At 35.9% G+C, this 11,436-nt stretch overlaps 1 pseudogene; it reads right to left on the bottom strand.

Annotated features, from left to right (window-relative positions):
- Window positions 1–5,218: 5,218 nt before the first annotated feature.
- On the bottom strand, window positions 5,219–5,779 carry LOC109689185 (interferon alpha-5-like; annotated as a pseudogene).
- Window positions 5,780–11,436: the final 5,657 nt, after the last annotated feature.

The following is an 11,436-nucleotide window of genomic DNA, read 5'->3' as shown; positions in this document are numbered from 1 at the left end:
GCCCTGCATACCATAAGCCTTCTTCTGGGGAATCCAAAGTCATTTCTGTCTTTCAGGTGGGAAAAAATAGAGATGCTCATCATGCGTCAGGTGTATTAAGGTCCTCCTGCTACCCAGCCTATGGGTCAGAGGCAGGTCACAGCCCAGAATATAAGTTTACCTGCAGCTGAGCACCACCAGGGACACCAAAAAAAAAAAAAAAATGAGAGGGCCGGTAGGGAAGCTGCAGATGCTCCTGAGGTGGTTGATCCTAAACATTTGCCTCTAGTTGTGTGAAGTCCTGCATGTGTTCATAGTTCTTAGGTATAAACAAAAATACTTTTAAGTTCCCAAATGTCAACCCCATTAGTTTGTACCTCTGTTTCTGTTTTTTTTTATTCACTCACTACAGGTGTTTTAAAGAATATTTTTCAGCCATTTTTTCATTATTGTAAATTTTTGAGAGCACAATATTCTGCCTGGATAATGGGTAAGTGTTAATTGCACCAGGTTCTTCTGAAATTGATAAATTGACATCATAACTCTTGTCATGTCTCTGACAACAAACAAAGAATTGATATTTTAAAGTGTACTTCCCTCAACTTAATAGAGTTAAATAATAAAGGCAATATTCTAGGCTGGCCTCCACCTATTGATCCTCCTACCTCAGCCTCTTGAGAATAGAGTTTACAAGTGTGTACCACCAAGTCTGGCTGTCTCCCTCAAATTTTGCAAATATAGACAAATCCTGTCTCTGACCCTAGTGTTTTCCTATCATTTGTTTAAAAGAAAGCCTGTATCTGGCCAAATTTTAAGACATTCCTTTAGGTGGTGTTGGTCCTAGGAAAAATTTTTCCTGTGAAGTGATGAATTGTTCTGCCCTTGGAGCATCTCTGGACCCTTCCAATTCTCTGAAGGTTGTTTGGTCTTACTACCACCCATCTGGGGACATTGATGTTGGGCAGGTCTTTTGGGACATGCTGTGCTCTCAGTACCACACCAGTCCTTCTCCCTTTTTTTGGAGAATAACTGGGGGATTCTGAATTCAGAATTCAGGTCTTACCATGTGAAAGAACAATCTATTCAATGGACACTTCTGTTTCTGTGTACCTGCTACTATTCCTGTAGACACAATAAACACCTCTGTTTCAGCCCTGTTCACAAGCTGGCTCCTTCGATGTTTTCGTGTTTCTTCATGTGCACTTTGATCTTCTGAACAAATAAGAGAGTCCTGTGTGTATTGTATTCTCTTTCTAGTAGAATCAGAACATGAAAGCCTCTCTCAACAGGGACACAGGTGAGTATCCCAGGTCTTTAGCATGTCATGGTCTTTAGAAGTGTGAGCAGGGCTCCTGTGCTTACTGTTTTTGTGCCCCGGCTACATGTCAGTGGATATTGACACCTGCAACTCAGAAATCTAAAGATGGCAAGGGTTAAGATGGGCCCATTTTTGCATATATGCCCCAGAAGCTTTCCCCTAAACTGTTCCTTCACAAAGTGGTAGAAGAGAAAGAAGGCAAGGGGCAAAAAAATCTTCTTTGTGTGTGAATTAGAGATGACAGAGATCCCAACTGAAGTGCCTTCCTCCTACCCGATCAATTCACCCTCACCTCCTGATTCACCTCTTCAAGTGCTGTGGGCATCACCTTAGTTCTTCCCAGTTCTATCCAAACAGTTATTCCATGGGCCACAGCTGGCAGTTTTCTCATTCTCTGAAATTCCCTTTCTTATTGATATCTGTGTTCTCCCTAAGAACCCTGGCAATATGGCAACCATGTTCCTATTGAAAGTAATGGAGAAAATTTTCTCCTGATTGGGAGGTCAAGGGACAAGATCTGAGTATAGAAATGAATTTGTCAAATTGAGAACTAACTCCAGGAAAGAGTTACTGCACCATCATTTGTTGATGTCCTGCATCAACAGGACATTTCCCTGACTTCCATTACAACTCCACTCCCAGATGGGAAGGAGTCCATGTCTCTCCATGTGACCTGCAGAACCTAGAAAAATTAGCAGTCAGGAGCCTGGGTCTCTGAGCAGCCTGGAGGCAAAGGACACATTCTGACACTTTCTCTCCCACACTGTCCAAATAGGAAATGACCAGCCTGAAGCTGGGAGTGCTTTCCCTTTGTGAGATACAAAAGCCAAGGAAGCATATTCATTCCGATACCAGTCTGTCCTCCTTCCCCAGGAGTCTTTTTCTGTGCTCTGAAGATAAACAAACAAACAAGTCAGTGGAAAGAGACAGGCTTGTGCATAACTGAAAGAACCTCTGCTCCAGACTTGACCCTGTCTTATCGCTGTCAACCAGTAAGTGGCTATTGTCCTATTCAGGGACTTTGAGTCCCCTGAACAAAACGGATTCTACTTTCTATTTCTTTTTAGTTACCACTGTTACATCAGTGTAACAGGGACATTCCCTCATTTCTAAAAATATTCATCAAAAGAAAAAGGAATATAGGAATATAAGAATTTCTGTCAAACCGAGAATTTTCACTTAACTTTGATTTTAATTGGTCACTTTATACTCCTAAGGGGACATTGGTGGCCAGATGTCACAAGGGCAGGGCAAACAACTGTATGAATATGTAAGGCAGGTCAAGGAGTTTTGAATGAGCAAAATACCATGGGGATTTTTAGAGGAAAGGAAAATGCTTCCTGTGATTCCATAATGAAAGTATGTGTTCCAGTAATGTGTCATATCAGAATAATAGTAAGAGCATACTACCCATATTCACTTCAGTAGAGTACAATAACTTCTTTTCCAGATATTTCTACAAGCTGTCATTTCCTGACTGAACATAAATTCAGATTCATCCTCCATGTGAAATGTATCTGCTCTTCAGCCTTCTACAGAACTCTTCCCAGAATTCCTTTATTTTTTAAACTATCATGTATTTTCCCCCTCCCAGGTATTTTCAAAGCCACTATTTGCTATCTGAATACAAAAAGGTCACATCTTCAAAATGAAGAGGGACAAATGTTCTCCCACTCTAGAATTTGTAACTGAATTTTGATTTTTTCTTAAAGCTACCTCATTTGGAGGTCAGTTATTGAGAGGAAGAACACAAATTCTAAAAGTTTTATCAAAAACAAATGATTTTTTCATGCAAAGTGAAGAAAAATAGAAAAAATCCTACTGTATTTTGAATATTACTTTATGAAATATACTATGCTAAGTTCTTTAAAGTGCATGTGTTCATTTACTATTTACAACTATATAAATATTTGAACCTATTTTATTTATTGAGAAAACAGAGGGTTAGAGGGATTGAGTGGGTTCTTGATATCACACAAATATCCAAGCAAAATGCTAATGTAAAATTCTCATGCTTATATACTAATGATTTTGTTAGTTTTGTATTTCAGATTTTGGTTATAAATGCTTTATCTTCTCTGGAATTATACACAACTCTCTTTTGCTTTCTGAATTTCTGTGGTTCTTATTGCATTTTCAGTGGGTTCTTACTTTTTTCATAACCGTTAGTGTTGAGAAAGAGATTTTTCAGATCAGGTCTCCCATTTATGTCCATGGAAATTTGGCTATTTTTGGATTTGCATGAAATTTTAATATTCATAAACTAGGAAAATTGCAAGAAGTAATACAGAAGAATTCTTGCCTGCTATACCAAAAGTGAACTGCATTATAAAGCTGCTCGAGTAAACCAATGTTATAATGATGCAAATTAATTAAGAAAATAAATCCTAGAGGGTTATATCATTAGTAGTAATGATAATTTATAGTGAATGATTCAGTTATCAATTTCTGCCTAACAAATTTACAGAAATTGATTGGATCCTTGATATTCAAAGTAGTACTATTTAAAATAATGTTACTGCAATTAAGTATGCAATTATTTAAGATAAATACATTGAATACATTATTTGCCACTACATTACTAAGGATCTATTCAGATCCTTACTACATTAAGGATCTATTCAGAAAAATATATTTTATAAAATGGAATACTATGCACAGAGAAAAATAACCTATATTGGCCTGTAAAATCCATGATATTTCCTTCTTCACTTCTCTTATTTCCAAGTACTCCTATATGATTCCCAGTTATTAATTCTACCTAATGTTACCACTGCAATTTATTTTCCCAATATAGAGGGCAGGTTCAATCCACACCTTCCTGGAATTCATTGGTTCTGTTTCTAAAGAGTTTATTTTCTTAGTTATACTTTTCCACCCTTCTCTTTTGATATCCTTCTAATGTGAGGCTTTTCATCTGTTTCATTCATGGCTCTTCTCTTCCTTGCCTTTAAAGATACTTGGTCCTCAGAATCAAGTTAAGTCTCTTTCTTTCTCTATAATCTCTCCACTCATGTCTACTTCCACTTCTGGGCTTTAAACTCTAGGTATGAAGCTTCAGCAACTTTGTTCCTTGTAAATTGCAAACTCATAATCCAAGTAACAATGGCTATTTTCACATAGAAGTCTACAATTCACTGACAGAACATATTTCTGCTTTCATTTTTAAGTCCTCACATGCCACAGTCTGCCTTTTCTGAACAAATTTTGTAGGTTTTTACTTCTTCCCATTGAACAAGTTAACAGCTGGTATTAACTAAGTAGTATTAATGTTTTAGGTTTCTTCATCTATGAAAATCAAAGATAGAAGAAAGAAGAATCAGCATTAGGTTCACCTCTATAATGTGAGGTCAACATTCAACCTGGTTTAGAGAATTTTTTGAAGTATTTGATACCCATCCACACTGTTAGGTAAGAACTCTTCTACTAAATTACATTCCCAACATGTGAGAAAGTCAGTTTTACTATATGATTGGAATATAATAATGATGGATAAGGGAATTCCACCTTCCACTTTTTTATGATGTTGTGCAATAAGACTTAGAGCTTCTTTTTTAAGAATAAACACATATAAGAAGTTTTCCTAGTAAAAATTTAATGAGCAAAGCAAAAAAAATGGACTATTTATTAAGAAAACACTTTGTTACATTAACCACATTGTAAAAGTGCAAATAATATTATAATGCCAAATATAATTTAAATCTTATAACTAGTAAATAAACACATTTGTATGGAGATCTATAAGGAACTCGTGTCAGTAGAATTGAATAAGAGTTGCTTAATACACTTGAAAACATCTGACAAATTCATTGAATTGATGTTATAATTCCACAGAAATTTAGAATTTTTGAAATGCCAGAGTTGTAGAAGTTAGATATAGTGTATTAATCACTGAGAGTCATTTCCATGTTGGAGCCAGTCTCAGTCCTCACTCCTTAATCTTTATTACAAGTTTGCTGATAAAGTGAAGGACCTCATGATTTCTGTCTGACAACTTTCCAGACACAGTGTTGTATTTCTTTTCTTCAAGGTAAACAGTATTTCTGTGGAAGTAATTCCTCACAGCCATGTGGAATCCTCATGCATCAGGGGAGGCTCTCCCTCCCCCACTTCCTGTGTCAGGCTTCCAGGTCTGTCAGCTGCTGGGAGAGGTCAGTACAGAATTTGTGCAGAAGGGTCTTCCCCCAAATAGCAGATGATTTCTTTGTGCCTAAGAGGTTGTAGATCTGCTGGGTCATCTCATGGAGGACAGAGATGGCTAGAGCCTCCTTGTCCTGCTTTCAACTGAATTCTTTCTGGGGGAATCCAAAGTAATTTCTGTCCTTCATGCAGGAGAAAGGAGAGATTTTCCTCATTTGTCCCGGGAGTTTCAAGGTCCACCTGCTATCCAGGATGAGTATGAGGCAGATCACAGCCCAGGGAGCAACTAGACTTGCAGCTGAGCACTACCTGGGCCATCAGTAAAGCAAAGGACAAGGTCATTGGGGATGTTACAGATGCTGCTGGCCTGTGAGGTGGGTGACCTTGGACTTTTGTCTTTAGGTTCTCTAAAGACCTATATGCTCATTTGACTTAAGTAGGAAACTTTGGGTGTTCCGTTTACTGAATGCCCTCCCCATACTTTCTACTACTCTTTTTGCTACCTTTTAATTTCATTACTTAGGAAGAGTTGCATTTCCAACCATTTTGTTTTGATCGTTGCCCTCCCTCCCTATGCCACCTGAACCTTGTTAGATAATTTTCTTATTTGACCCTTGGATTAAAAGTCAATCACACAGATGTAAGGTAATATACATAAGTTTTGCACTTATATTTTTACTTTGTACATTAAAATGAAAGTAAAGAGTTTAGTTTTTAATTAAATTTAGGGTTAAGAATGACTAAAAATTGTAACCTGAAAGTTAAATTTAGAAGCCATAGCTATTCAACTTGAGTTTACAGAAATATTTTCACTTTTATTTTATTTACTTATAAATATGGATTTATTTTATTATAAATTATTTATTGACCTAATATAATGTATGTATTTACATATATTATAATGAATCACATTACATATTCCAGTATATAAATTTATAAAACATATAATGCCACTTTAAGCAAATCCTTACGTATCTTTCAATAGTGCTAAAATAATTGAAAATATAAATTATTTTGTTAACATTTATTTTTATTGTAAGCAACTTTTAATTTTGTTTCATATGAGAAAGTATTCTTACCTTCACCAGCTGCTAAATATTCATTATAGTTAACATATCTTTGTTTCAGAAGTTGACATATTTAATGATGTGTTGAAAAACCTAAATAATGCCTTCAATTTGTCTTCAGTTCCCATAGAGCAGAGCACATTCTGAAGCACTTAAGATCAAGAACAACCCAAGATAGCCAGTAATAGTCGAATATTCCTACAGTTAGAGACCAAACATTTCACACAGAAATTGTCCCCCAATCTCTGTCATCTACTTTTTAAGGTTTGTAACACTGACCTTGTATACACTTTTTGTGTCTTTCATTAACTCAACATCAACAATACTCAACAACACATTGGGCAACCTAAGAAAAAAATTAAACTCTAATGAATAAAATTTTGTTGCAGTTGAACTTTGCAGAAGGAAAAACCATTGAGGCATATTAGACATGTGAGCTGTTTTCTCTCCCCTGGCAATTACTTTTTTCTTAGAAGTGAGCTATATCACACCCAATGAGAGCACAAGATTGGTTTAAAGTCATGTCACATCATTTTTTTTAAAATTACAACAGAATTCACATTTTCCAGAAAATCCCTAGTGATTCCAATTCTAGTTAATTCTTAGTAAATGAAACTTACTGTCCTAATGTCAAAAATGTGATATAAATACAATGAAATACATGGATTGTACAATTCTCTTGTACAGAATGCAATATTGTAGATAATCTTCTTTCTCATTTCCTTTTTCTTTTTTAAATTTTATTTTATTGTTTTTACATTTACTTACATGTGTATACATTATTTGGGCCTCCTCTCTCCTCTCCCTGGCTTCCTTTTTCTTAGGAAACAAAAGTTGTTGCTGGGCGCCTGTGGTTCACTCCTATATTTCTAGCTACTCAGGAGGCAGAGATCAAGAAGACTGTGGTTTGAAGCCAGCCCAGGCAAATAGTTCTCGAGACCATATCTTGAAAACACCCAACATGAAAAAAAAAATGTGCTGGTGGAGTGGCTCAAGGTTTAGTCCTTGAGTTCAAACCCTAGTACTGCAAAAAAAAAAAAAAAAAAAAAAGGAGTTGTCACATTTTGAATCTCAGTGACTAGAAACAAAAATCAATCAGATCAATCAAAAGTATCTCTAAATGTCATGAAAAATGAAAGAAATGAAGCAATATTCCACTGGGATAATTAGTAATGAAATAATTTGAATACAGCTCAGGACACATTGCAGAAAGAGGCAAAATAAGCACTCAGACCATCTTTAGGTGTCTTTAGTCTTAAAAGATGAAGAATTACAAAAAGTATGCATAGTTAAACACTCCTAGTCACAGATGTGTTCCTTAAGAGCAAGAAGGTCATGGAGTAACGTATTTTGGGCACTGAATAAAAATAATTTCAGCCCTAGGATAATTTAGCCAGCAAAACTATTATTCAAAATTGACAGAGCAATAAAAATCTTCCATGGTAAACAGAAATTAAAGCAATGTATGACCACCAGCCAACATTCCAGAAGATTTTATAAGGAATTCTGCACACAGAAGATGAAAGCAAACAAAATGAGATGATGGGAAGCACCATACCAAAGGAGAAGAAAAGACAAATAATCAGAGAGTAGCAGCTGGACACAATCAAATCTTTAAACAACAAAAACAACTGAATGACAGGAATCACCACATACCTATCAATATTAACACTGAAGGTCCACAGACTCACCTCCCCCATCAAAAGACACTGTTTGGTAAATGGATTAAAAAGGAAGATCAAACAATATGTTGCTTACAGGAGACCCATCTCATCAACAGAAACAAATACTGGCTTAGGGTGAAAGACTGGAAGAAGATTTACCAAGCCAAAGGCCCCCAAAACATGCAGGAGTAGCAAAACTTATATCAGACAATGCAGACTTTAAACTTACATTGATCAAATGAGACAAAGAAGGACACATCATACTAATAAAAGGGGAAATACACCAAAAAGAAATAACAATTATCAACCTATATGCACCCAACATCAGTGCACCCAATTTCATCAAATATACTCTAAAGGACTTAAAAGCACATATAAACCCCCACATAGTGGTAACAGGAGACTTTAATACCCCCATCACCAATACATAGGTCATCCAAACAAAAAATCAATAAAGAAATTCTAGAACTAAATCACACCATAGATCAAAAGGATCTAGCTGATGTCTACAGAATATTTCATCCAACATCTGCACAATATACGTTCTTCTCAGCAGCCCATATAACTTTCTCTAAAATTGATCATATCTTAGGGCACAAAGCAAGCCTCAGCAAATATAAGAAAATAGAAATAATCCTCTGCATTCTATCTGATCATAGTGCATTAAAACTAGAACTTAACAACAACAAAAAAAGCAGAGAATATGCAAACAATTGGAAGCTGAACACATTGCTCAATGATCAGTAGGTCATTGATGAAATAAACGAGGAAATTAAAAGATTCCTGGAAGTTAATGAAAATGAAAACATGACCTACCAGAACCTCTGGAACACAGCAAAGGCAGTCTTAAGAGGAAAGTTTATAGCCATGAGTGCATATGTTAAAAGGACAGAAAGATCTCAAATAAATGACCTAACACTATGTTTCAGACTCCTAGAAAAACAAAAACAAGCAAAATCCAAATTAAGCAGAAGGGGAGAAATAATAAACATAAGGGCCGAAATTAATGAAACAGAGACCAAAAAAAAATACAAAAAGTCAATGAAAAAAAGCTTGTTCTTTGAAAAAATAAATGAGATTGTCAGAACCCTGGCAAATCTGACTAAAATGAGAAGGGGACAAAACCCAAATCAGTAAAATCAGAAACAAAAAGGGGAGATAACAAACACCAAGAAAATCCGGGGAATCATCAGAGACTACTTTGAGAAGCTATATTACAATAAATTGGAAAATCTTGAAGAAATGAACAAATTTCTAGATACTTATGAACATCCAAAACTGAACCAAGAGGATATTAACGACCTAAACACATTTATAACATGAAATGAAATTGAAGCATCAATAGTCTCCCCCAAAAAGAAAAGTCCGGGACCTGACAGATGTTCTGCTGAATTCTATCAGACCTTTAAATAAGAACTAATAATAACTCTCCTTAAATTTATCCATGAAATAGAAAGAGAAGGAATACTGCCTAACTCATTCTATGAAGCCAGTATTACCCTCCAAAAACAGGACAAAGACACATCCAAAAAGGAGAACTATAGGCCAATCTCCTTCATGAACATCAATGCAAAAATCCTCAATAAAATAATGGCAAACTGAATTCAACAACATATCAGAAAGATCATTCACCATGACCAAGTTGGCTTCAACCCAGGGATGCAAGGGTGGTTCAACATATGCAAATCAATAAATGTAATGCAGTACATTAATAGAAGCAAAGACAAAAACCACTTGATCATTTCAATAGATGCAGAAGCCTTTGATAAGATTTAACACCACTTCATGATAAAAGCTCTAAGAAAACTAACAATAGAAGGAAAGTACCTCAACATTATAAAGGCCATATATGAAAAACCAATTGCTAACATCATACTTAATAGAGAAAACCTGAAATCATTTCCCCTAAAAACATGAATGAGACAAGGATGCCCACTCTCCCCACTCCTATTCAATATAGTCCTGGAATTCATAGCCAGAGCAACAAGGCAAGAAAAAGAAATAAAAGGAATAGAAATAGGTAAAGAAACTGTCAAAGTATCCCTGTTTGCAGACAACATAATCCTATACCTCAAAGACCCAAAAACTCTACCTAAAAACTCCTAGACACCATAAACAGCTTTAGTAGTGTGGCAGGATAAAAAAATCAACTTATAAAAATCATTAGCTTTTCTATTCACCAATAATGAACAAATTGAGAAAGAATATATGAAAACAACTCCATTTGCAATAGCCTCAAAAAAATCAAATACTTAGGCATAAACTTAACAAAAGATGTGAATGACCTCTACAAGGAGAACTACAAACCTCTGAAGAAAGAGATGGAGGAAGACTACAGAAGGTGGAGAGATCTCCCATGCTCATGGATTGGTAGAATCAACATAGTAAAAATGGCTATACTACCAATAGCAATTTACATGTTCAGTGCAATTCCCATCAAAATCCCAGTGACATTCATCAGAGAGATTGAAAAATCTACCCTAAAGTTCATTTGGAAATGCAAGAGACCGCAGATAGCCAAGACAATACTCAGAAAAAAGAGCAAGGCTATACCCAACTTCAAACCATACTACAGAGCAGTAGCAATAAAAACAGCATGGCATTGGCACAAGCACAGATATGAAGACCAGCGGAACTGAATAGAGGACCCAGATATGAGTCCACATGGCTATGCCCACCTTATTTTTTGACAAAGTTGCCAAAAATATATGATGGAGACTAGATAGCCTCTTCAACAAATGTTGCTGGGAAAAGTGGTTATCTGCCTGCAGAAAACTGAAACTGGATCCATGTCTAACACCCCGTACTAGTATGAACTCAAAGTGTATTAAGGACCTTAATATCAGACCTGAAACTCTAAATTTAGTACAGGAAAGAGCAGGGAATACTCTGGAAGCAATAGGTATAGGCAAGAACTTCCTCAGTAGAACTCTAGCAGCCTAGCAACTAAGGGAAAGGATGGACAAATGGGACTACATGAAATTAAAAAGCTTCTGCACAATAAAAGAGGCCACCTACAGAGTGGGAGAAAATATTTGCTGGCTATACATCTAAGGACTGATATCCAGAATATACAGGGAGCTCAAAACACCAAACTCCACAAAAATCAATGAACCAATAAAAAAGTGGGCAATGGAACTAAACAGAACTTTTTCAAAAGAAGAAATTCAAATGGCCAAAATACACATGAAAAAATGCTCACCATCCTTGGCCATAAAGGAAATGCAATTCAAAACCACACTAAGATTCTACCTCACTCCTGTTAGAA

This window comes from Castor canadensis, chromosome 13 (assembly GCF_047511655.1).
Source record: "Castor canadensis chromosome 13, mCasCan1.hap1v2, whole genome shotgun sequence".
NCBI classification, from domain to species: domain Eukaryota; kingdom Metazoa; phylum Chordata; class Mammalia; order Rodentia; family Castoridae; genus Castor; species Castor canadensis.
This window is presented reverse-complemented; position numbering and strand designations above follow the sequence as displayed.